At 37.7% G+C, this 10,479-nt stretch overlaps 1 long non-coding RNA gene across 2 annotated transcripts in view; it reads left to right on the top strand.

Annotated features, from left to right (window-relative positions):
* Positions 1 to 8,093: 8,093 nt before the first annotated feature.
* The window catches only part of LOC134732326 (uncharacterized), a 107,899-nt gene continuing 105,513 nt past the window's right edge, over positions 8,094 to 10,479 (top strand). For both annotated transcript variants that reach the window (XR_010115368.1, XR_010115367.1), the window contains exon 1: positions 8,094 to 8,175. This is a non-coding gene — a long non-coding RNA (uncharacterized lncRNA). The remainder of the gene's footprint in view (positions 8,176 to 10,479) is intronic.

Genomic DNA, 10,479 nt, shown 5'->3' with positions numbered 1-10,479 from the left:
TTGTAGTGATAATAAAGTTTCTATACATCCTGTGTCACATTTCTTTAGGCCTTTCACATGGCTTAGAATAATTGGGTTTAATTTTTAATGAACTATAGATAGCCAATGAGACAGAGTAGCCAATATCTTCTCATTTACCTTATTTTGTCTTTTAAACATAGATTTGAGCGCCAGCAAATCTAATGTCTTGTTTGGTTTAATTTAAATCATTAATTTTAATTTTCTAAAGACTCCCCTGTTCCACATATCTGGGACATAATTTAAAATATTTTCTAATCTCAATGATTAATATAACCATTTTCCCAAAATTCAATTATTTTCTGATTAAATTAATTCTCCCTAATCTTAAGATACTAACATTTCTATAAATTAAATTCCTTATAGCTGTCATTTAATAACAGATCTCATTAAAATCCATATGGGTTGTTAAAACTGCATGTTACGCTTAAATCTTGACAGTACACATTTTTATAAAATGAAGTGGGATGAAAGATATGTAAATGGCTACAGGCAAATTTTGGAAATATTGCAGTTTCAGTTCCAGACCACCCTAATAAAACAAATATTACAATAAAGTGAGTCACACAAATGTTTCGTTTTCCCATGTTAAACAGGTTCTGTTTAGACATAATGCTATTGTACACTTAGTAGCCACAATATTGCACACAATATTGAAATTAGGCCCATTGATAACCCTACAACGGCCTCAAAGTGTTCGCGTGAAATGAACAGTTATAGGTCTCTCACTTTAAATTAAAAGCTAGAAATGATTGAAGTCAGTGAGAAAGGCTATTAAGTGTGCGTCAGCATTATGTCTATAAAGCAACATACAAACCTTAATTTAAAAACACGTTATTGCTTAAAATGCTAACAGTCATCTGAGCCTTCAGTTGAATTGTAATCTTTTTGTGATGGAGGGTCTTGCCTCATTGCCGATGGCTGCTGACTGATCAAAGTGATGGTTGCTAAAATTTGAGGTGTCCGTGCCAATTTCTTAAAATAAGACAATAAAATTTGCTGTATTACTTGACTCTTTCTTGCAGGAAAGATTTCTCTATAATGTGTGCACAGTAGAACTTTCAAAATTGGAGTCAATCCTCTCAAACCCTGCCACTGCTTTATCAACCAAGTTTATGTGATATTCTAAATCCTTTGATGCCATTTCAACAGTGTTCACGACAACTACACCAGGAGTGGATTCCATCTCAATAAACCACTTTCTTTGCCCATCCCAAAGAAAAAGCTCCTGTGTTCAAGTTTTATTGTGAGATTGCAGCAGATCAGTCACATCTTCAGGCTTCACCTCTAATTCTATTCCTCTTGCTATTTTCATGACATGTGTAGTTACTTCCTACACTGAAGTCTTGAACACTTTAAAGTCAGCCAAGAGGGTTGAGATGAACTTCCAAACTCCTGTTAGTATTGCTCTTTTGACCTCCTCCCATGAATCATAAATGTTTTTAATGACATCTAAAATAGCAAATTCTTTTCAGATTTTCAATTTACTTTGCCTCAATCCATTAGAGGAATCAGTATCCATGACAACTATAGCTTAAAGAAATGTATTTCTTAAATAAGACTTGAAACTCAGAATTACTCCTGATCCATACATCGCCATCAGCATTGGCTTATAAGCATTGAGCATCAGCTTCAACTTAAAGTCACCAGTTGCATTAGTCCCTGAAAAGAGTCAGTCTGCTCATCTTTTGGGGCTTGGAAGCCAGGCATTGACTTCTCTCTAGCTGTAAAAGTCCTAGATGGGGTCTTCTTCCAATAGAAAGCTGTTTTGTCTACATTGAAATTCTGTTGTTTAATGTAACCAGCTTCATCAATTATCTTAGCTAGATCTTCTTGATAACTTGCTGAGCTACTACATCAGCACTTGCTGCTTCACTTTGCACTTTTATGTAATGGAGATGGCTTCTTTCCTTAAACCTCATGAACCAGCCTCTGACACCTCCAACCTTTCTTCTGCAGCTTCCTCACCTCTCTTAGCCTGCATATACTCAAAGAGAGTTAGATCCTTGCTCTGGGTTAGGCTTTGGCTTAAGGGAATGTTGCGGCTGGTGTAATCTTCTACCAGACTCCTGAAACTGTCTCCATATCACTGTAAGGCTGTTTTGCTTTTTTTCATTTGTGTGTTTACTGGAGCAGCACTTTATTTCATTCAAGAGATTTTTGTTTGCATGCACAACTTGGCTAACTATTTGGTGTAAGAGGCGTAGTTTTTGGTGATCTCAGTTTTGACATGCCTTTCTCACTGACTCCAATAATTTCCAGCTTCTGCTCTAAAGTGAGACACTTGTGACTCTTCCTTTCACATGAACATTTTGAAGCCATTTTATGGTTATCAGTTGGCCAAATTTCAATATTGTTTTATCTCAGGAAATAGGGAGGCCTGAGGGGAGAGAGAGATGGCAGAACGGCTGGTCAGTGGAGCAATCAGAGCACACACAACATTTATTGATTAAGTTTGCCATCTTATGGGGCATTGCTCATGGCACTCCAACACAATTACAATAGTAACATCCAAGATCACTCATAGGTCACCATAACATATGTAATAATAATAATAAAGTTTGAAATATTGTGAGAATTACCAACATGGTGTACAGAGGCACAAAATGAGCACATGCCGTTCGAAAAATGCCACCAATAGACTCGTTTGAGGCAGAGTTGACATAAACCTCCAATCTGTAAAAAGTGCAATAACTGTAAAGCACAATAAAGCAAAGCATAATAAAATGAGGTTATGCTTGTAGTTATCCCTTCAGCTATGATAAAGCATTTGTCAATTCTTCATATTGAATAATAGAAACATTTCACTTTTAATAAGAGTAGTGAAGAAACCAAATTTTCATGTTGGTTTTTTATAAACTAACATTGTCACATACACATGAAAATTTTTTGTTATTAAAATTGCTTTATTCTACTGCACATAAAGTATATCTACTATTTTGAGACTCTTGATTCTCTGAGTATTTCTAGGTACCTATCACCTATTTGTTTTTCCAACTATATAATTCATGCACTATATTTATGAATATAGAGCAATTTACAGCTATGCGTAGTATTTTTAATACATAGTGATGTTACTCTTACCTTGATGAATTGTAAAATGGCTCCTGTGTTTCTTCTCCCATTCACTCTTGTTCATTGCTTGTACTCCTTAACATTAGATAAAACTAACACAAATTAACAATTTTGACTACAGAAGGGAGGGAAAGATTGAGTGCTGAAACAAGATTTAGGCATCTTTGGTGGTCCCTTCCACTTTTAAAATTCTGATAGGCACCTCAGCTTTCCCAGAACAGCAGAAGTATTTGTGCAGCACAACATATCTCACCAGGAAACTGCATTTATTTAGTCAGTGGATGAATGGAAATAAAACAGGCTCGTCTCAGTGGAACTTTTGTGGAAAGAATAAGTCCAGAAAGAGAATCTGAACTGAGCAGTGTCTTCAATACTGTTTTGTTGTTTGTTTGTTTTTATTGAGATGGAGTCTCACTCTGTTGCCCAGGCTAGAGTGCAGTGGTACCATCCAGGCTCACTACAACCTCCGCCTCCTGGGTTCAAGTGATTCTCCTGCCTCAGCCTCCTAAGTAGCTGGGATTACAGGCGTAAGCCATTACACCAGATTAATTTTTGTATTTTTAGTGGAGATGGGGTTTCACCACGATGGCCAGGCTGGTCTTGAACTCCTGACCTCAAGTGATCCACCTGCCTCAGCCTCCCAAAGTGCTGGGATTACAGGCATGAGCTACCGTGCCTGGCCCACAATGCTGTTTTAAAGAGGACCTCTGTATATGTTTGCTTGAAGTCATTTGAGGGTGTCTTCTTTTGATTCAGTTTGTCAAAAAAGTAAGTAAAAAATCTTTATAATTTACTTCCATTTAAGTCCAACTGTTTTCTCCAAATAATAAGAATAAAACAAGGAAATACTTTTTTCCCATTTGGTTACCGTTTAAATGCTGTTTTATTTATGAGTTCCATATTGTATATGAAGAGACTAGTGATCCAAGCATTTTTTACTTTCTAAGACATCCCCCTTTTTCCAGCAGTCTCAGCCCCAGCTTCTAATGTAATTCTGGCCTGGGAAGGCAATATTTTTGTCATTTCCAACCTTTCTATGTGGATCAAGTATAAAATTAGTCCTGCTGTTAATGGTTAAAGACCTATTACAGTTCACACTTACAGAGAACTTCAGATAGCCATAGCTTCCAAAATTCCCTTTTTTGATGACCGCATCAATATTATTTTTCATCTGCCTGAATTTTCTAGGATTTAGAGAAACAGAAAAAAATCATAATAATTGCACACTTACAATTTTCCAAACTCTGTGCTGTAATACTCAAACACAGTGATTTAATACTCAAACAATCCCATAAGATATAATAAGCTATTAGAATCTCCATTTTATAGATAAGCAAATTGAAGTTGAGAGAGAATAAGAAGATCATCTAAAGTCATGCAGAAATAGGGGGAGAAAAGTGGGATCCTGTATTCCAGCACACTTTGACTCCAATAACCAAGATCTTTCCAAAGCCCCAAATGAACACTACCACTTATAATTCCTATCCCTTGGACGTGCAGGCTGGACACTGTCTACTGACTGGAGATCAGTTCTAAAATGAATGAATCTACTGGATCCATAACGTGGTTTCTCATCAGAACTTAACTACAACCAGCAAACACACTTATGCTCGTACACAAACACATTATTTCTCTCCACTGGACTTGAATGCTTTCCTCAATCAAGACTGGATTTGTCACAGTTCGATATTAAGTTCATTAGATCAACGATTAACCTCTTAAAGACCATTTGCTGATTTGTGATTTTGTTCCTGAGCTTCAACCCCACAAAATCTTGTCTTCCTATCTTATTCCTCTGGTCAAATCTGACTATCAAAAGACCTGGTGTGCTCACTGGTCAAGCCTAGAATGTCCTCCAATTTCACCTGCCTCTATCACAGGGTAGAAATATATCGGCTTTCCTTTACTCTGTGTGATTCAGGTATTTTATAAATCTTAAATTCTCTAACTTAAGAAATTCCCCAATTAACATTTCTTTATTCTTACCAAAATTGTTTTCAGTAAAAAAACAAGACTTAGTAATCTTAGTCATCATACTGATTCAATTACTGACAGATTTTTGCATTTCTTAACTGGCCAATCCACACAGCTCTTTTTATTTGTCATCTCTCAGCTTTTAAATAAGAAACAAGTAAACCCCAGGAATGAGTGACAGAAGTATTCAGGCTTTCATTATTAGGTTGACAAAACAAGCCATTTTATTTGTTGAAAATGCTGATATTATACCAGGATCAAAGGGAAGAATATTTGTGTGTGTGAGTGTGTGTGTCTTTCCTGAAGGGACTCAAAAGAGAATGACTTTAATTATTTAGTTTGTATATACAGCACCCTCAAAAGTGGTGTGAAAATTTTAATGGCATAGGAGGCACAATGTAATTATGGCCTTTTGGGAGGGGGATGACAGCAGTGTTAGCAACTCTCAATGCTGAATTGCTTCAGATAAGATATTTACTGCTGCTTTTGGATTACATTTACTCTGGGAGAAGCTGTGGTAAAGTCTATCACAGTAAAGCTCTGTCATTCTTTCTTAGAACTTAGACTTCGAAAATGCTTCAGGCACAAGAGAGGAAAAGCATCCAGCATATAGAGGGTATGAGAAATGTTTGCTACTGAAAAGAACAAACATTTTCTTAAATATAAATCCACTCTCTTCATTTATTTGCTTATAATGATTTCTGTGCCTGAAGTAACTACCGTATCTTGGTAGACGTTTTATTATCCTTCAAGACTTGCTTAGATATTACTTTTTGTTGAAGTCTTCTTCAATTTTCCTCTTTCAAATCAGTGCAAATTAATTCACTCATGTATTCAATAATACTTTCTAGATTACCTACCAGGAACTGGGGCTATATGTACTAAGAAAACTTAATCTCTATTCTCCAGAAGTTTAATCTGTTTTGAGGAGATACACATTTTGAGAAAAATAAGTGTAATATCTGTCAAAGATTATATTAGAGTAGTCTTTATGAAGGACAGTGAGCTCATAAAGGCAAGATCTGTTCATCACTTTTGGGAGTTAACAAAGGTGTCATGGAGAAGGTGGCTATTATATATTTTTTAAAAATTTGGTCTTCAGATCTCTCTATGGAGAGTGGCTGTAAACTCTAGCCCTGCCATGATGGGGCTCCAGGGAATGTCGCTGTGGATGTTTACTCTGTGACTTTCTCAGGATGCTCTTTTATCCTGGCAGATGGCCTAGTGCCCAAGCGTCTGACCCATGACCAGGGAAGTGTCCCTCTTGTAGGAAATTTATTTATACTGGCAGACACCCTTGTGGCTCTTTTCTTTATATTATTATTGAGATGGAGTTTCACTCTTGTTGCCCAGGCTGGAGTGCAATGACATGATCTCGGCTCACTGCAACCTCTGCCTCCTGGGTTCAAGCAATTCTCCTGCCTCAGCCTCCCTAGTAGCTGGTATTACAGGCATGCAGCACCACACACAGAAATTTGTGTGTGTGTGTGTGTGTTTTTAGTAGGGATGGGGTTTCACCATGTTAGCCAGACCGGTCTTGAACTCTTGACCTCAGGTGATCCACCCACCTTGGCCTTCCAAAGTGCTTGGATTATAGGTGTGAGCCACCACATTTGGCCCCTTGTGGCTCTTATCTGACCTGTGTCCAGTTTATTTCCACCAAGATAGCCACTGTCTAGGAGAACCCTGAATAAGAAAGAAGTTAGATTCAGGTGTGTTGCTCAGGTGAGGCACAGAGGAGGCAGTACAACAAAATACATGAGATAGCAGAAGTAGTTTATTACTTACAGGTCAGTAAGAGACGAGGGGGTACTGGTGAGGACTGATGAACAGACTGAGGGAGCATCATGCTAAACCAGCAGCTGGGAGCCAGAAAGAGACCTGTTGGCCAAGGCCTATATTGGGGTTCAGGCTGTTACCCAAGGAGGTTTCCCATGGGTAGTTCTAATTGGGGAGTTTAGAACAAGCAGACATGAGTCCTGTGGGGCCACACTGTAACTTATTAGTGGTCACTGTAGCATATCCACACAGTCTATGCTGGGTGTAGGGGTCAGTGGGGTTAGTCTGGTATGTTGTATCTATATGTCCCATAGAGAAGCAGTTACCAGGAAGCAATTGTATAGAGAAGATGATTTGGACCACATTGAGATACTGGGAGGAGGCAGAGAGCCAGAAGCTGTATTGAGGATGACTAAGCCCTGCTTTTGGTAGGAGACAGTTAACCCTATACTCAAAATGAATGCTGAGGCAACATAAAATTACAAGTATTCATTATGGTAGTATTTTTGGTTATATTGAAGAATGTGTGTATTTGCGTAATACAGCTGAAGCTGTTGGTGGCCTGCCCAGATTTTTTTTTTCCTGATATCATTAGTGCAAATTGGCTCAAATGTCACTGGAGCTGGTTCTTTGGTCACTGTCACAACAGGCTGGCATGCTGGAAGTTTCTCTCTCCCAAGCAGCCTTCAATAGATACATGGTCTATGATCAGGAGAAAGGTCTAGGCTGGAATGTTTGGAATGGGAGTTGGTGAATAAATATCACACCTCCTTCACCCATGGATGAGATAACTCTGAGGTGTGCTTGGGAATTCTCCATGGACAGCAAGCCTCCATCACTCACAGTAGTAACTGGATTTAAAATGTACATTTGCTGGCTGACTTCCTTTCTCTGTATCACTTTCATATTCCCCTGCTTTCCAAAGAAACTACTTGCGCGTTGTTAAATGGACATATGGACATTTTTTAACAGTAAAATCAAGACTTACGTCAAATGAATATATATATATCAAAAATTTTATTTTATTTATTAATAAGGGAACTTGTCTAATGTCACAATTGAATCAAAGATAGAATTGCCAGATACAGATAAACAACTTAAAATTTTTTAGTATAAGTACATCCCAAGTACTGCATCAGACCATACTTATGCTAAAAATTGTTTACTTAAAGTTCAAATATAACTGGACATCTCATAATTTTATTTGCTAAATATGTCAACCCTATTCAACGGAGAGTTCAAACTACTGCACGGAGATGCCAGATAGAAACCACAGCACACAGACGCCATGAAATGAATTTACAAGTAGATGCAAAACTGGCAGAACTGGTGAATACCTATAGAAAAATATTCGATTGCATTCTACTGGGTACAACCTCGTTGTGTACTGATGAGAATCATTTGCATTACCACGTTTTCTACAACTTGCAATGTTGTAAAATAGCTCAAAGACAGTGATAGGTGGAGATAATTTAGGAGATTGAGCTAGACAGGGCACACAGTTGTCTCTTAATTTCTTTTTCCCCATTCATATATATGTGTGTGTGTGTGTGTGTGTGTATGTATATATATATATATATAATATATGTATGTATGTATTGTAAAATAGCTCAAAGACAATGATAGGTGGAGGTAGTTTATGATATATATATTTAACCATAGGAATTCTTGTTTGAGAGTCTGCTTCTGAGAAAACACAAACTAAGAAACTGTTTTGGGAGCAGATGGGGTGAGGTAATTTTCGAAAATGGGACAGGAGAAAGGTGCATTATAGAAACTGGATGGGGTATATGGAGGGTTGTATTGAACGGTAAAAGTGTAGTGGCAGATTGAGAGTTAGATGATTAAGGGTGTTATGTACCATGCTGAATATATTGAACTGTATCATGTAGCAAATCTGGAGCTACTTGAAGAGATAATAGGATCAGATATGAATTTATAATAATCAATAGGATAAAGAACATATTTCTGGAGGTAGAAAGAAGAGGTGGAAGAAGCTGTAGGTACAGAAATGGAGAAGAGAGGGGAGGAGGACAAGGGGAACAGTTACGGGGATAGAATGCACAGCAGCGACACCTGGTGGAATGTAGGAGTTGAATTAGAAGGAACAGTTTAGGGATTACTATTAGAGTTTTGTTTCAGTGTTGACAGTGCTACTAGCAGAGAAAGACTATGAAGTCTTTAGTCAAAGATACTGAGTTCAGCTTTGAATATGTCAGTATGTCGCAGCAGGCAGCTGGATACATGGCCTGGGATCAGAAGAAAAATCTGGACTAGAAATGTAGATGTGGGAATTTTAAGTACAGGTTAGAACTCTGAGAGTGAATACAATTGTTGAGAAGAAGATGAGCAAGGGTAAGACCTTAATGGATGGGCAGACATAGAAAATGCAGCAAATGACATTGAGGAGCAATGAAGCAACACTGACATTAGAAGAAGCAGAAGGGCATGCTCTGACAGAGACCAGGGAATGAGCATAAAGTTTCAGGAATCAGGGAGCAGGCAAGTATGTCAATGGCAGAAGCAGGTGTGCCAGTAGGAATAGCACACCACCTTAAAGTGATGAGTGTTGTCCATGAACCACTGGGGCAGCATTTTCCAAAGTATATTCTGAGGTACACAAGTTCAGGGGTTATGTTTCAATAAGCCTGGGAACTGTTGGGAACCATATTCCCTTCTTGTTGATTTAAAACAACACAATCTAGATGACTGAGAAATTCTGCCATGTTTCATCCCAAATAAAAGAGTAGAGAGGGGAATGATTTAACATTATTTAGTCTAGAAATTCCCAATCTGACCTGACCTTGAAGCACTTTCTGTGACTTATTAACAATTCTTATGCCATGGAACATATGCTTCCAGAAAGAATACACTAGAATTAATGAGAAAATAAGAATATTGGGGAAAAAGTTGATGGGTAAAGAAATGTAGAACGTTTAAGATCAGTGCCAGCAATTTACAATTACTGGTGCTTGGTCAATTTACTAGGTTCTCCATAAATATTATTACACTTAAAGTTCGCAATGATTCCATAAGAATAATGTGGATACTATTATTATCCCCATTTTACTGATGAAGATACCAAAGATATATAGAGAAGTTAACTAACTTGCCCTAGGTTACAAGCTAATTAATGTTAAAGTCAGCATTTGAACTTAAGCAGCCTAATCCTGAGCCTGTTTTATTGGAACACAACCAATTCCATTTGCTTACACACTGTCTGTGGAGCTTTCAGGCTACAATAGCAAAATTGAGTAGTTGGAACCGACAGAACTGTCTGCAAAGCCTTAATTAAAAATGTACTATCTGACCCTTTACAGAAAATGTTTGCTGACCCTTGTTCTATTAGGGCACATTCTGTAGAGAAAAATATGAAGGTAGAAGGTGGAGGCTTAAAGGTTAGGTGCCACAGTTGACATTATTATCATAAGATGATTCAGGGATTTGAAAAATGGAAGCATTCCATTTAGCTGATATAAGCCTACTATGCATGCTGGTATAAACAGCCAACTCACAAGAGTGGTACTCTGTCTCAAGCAGCACTGTTCAGTCGCCACAGAACAGAAATCATTCAAGACATCAAAAAAGAGAGATGGAGCAGCATCATTGTATTTTCAGGTTATGAGAATCTCA

This window comes from Symphalangus syndactylus, chromosome 14 (genome assembly GCF_028878055.3).
Source record: "Symphalangus syndactylus isolate Jambi chromosome 14, NHGRI_mSymSyn1-v2.1_pri, whole genome shotgun sequence".
NCBI classification, from domain to species: Eukaryota; Metazoa; Chordata; class Mammalia; order Primates; family Hylobatidae; genus Symphalangus; species Symphalangus syndactylus.
Note: the sequence above shows the minus strand (reverse complement) of the source record. Positions and strands in the feature narration are given on the sequence as shown.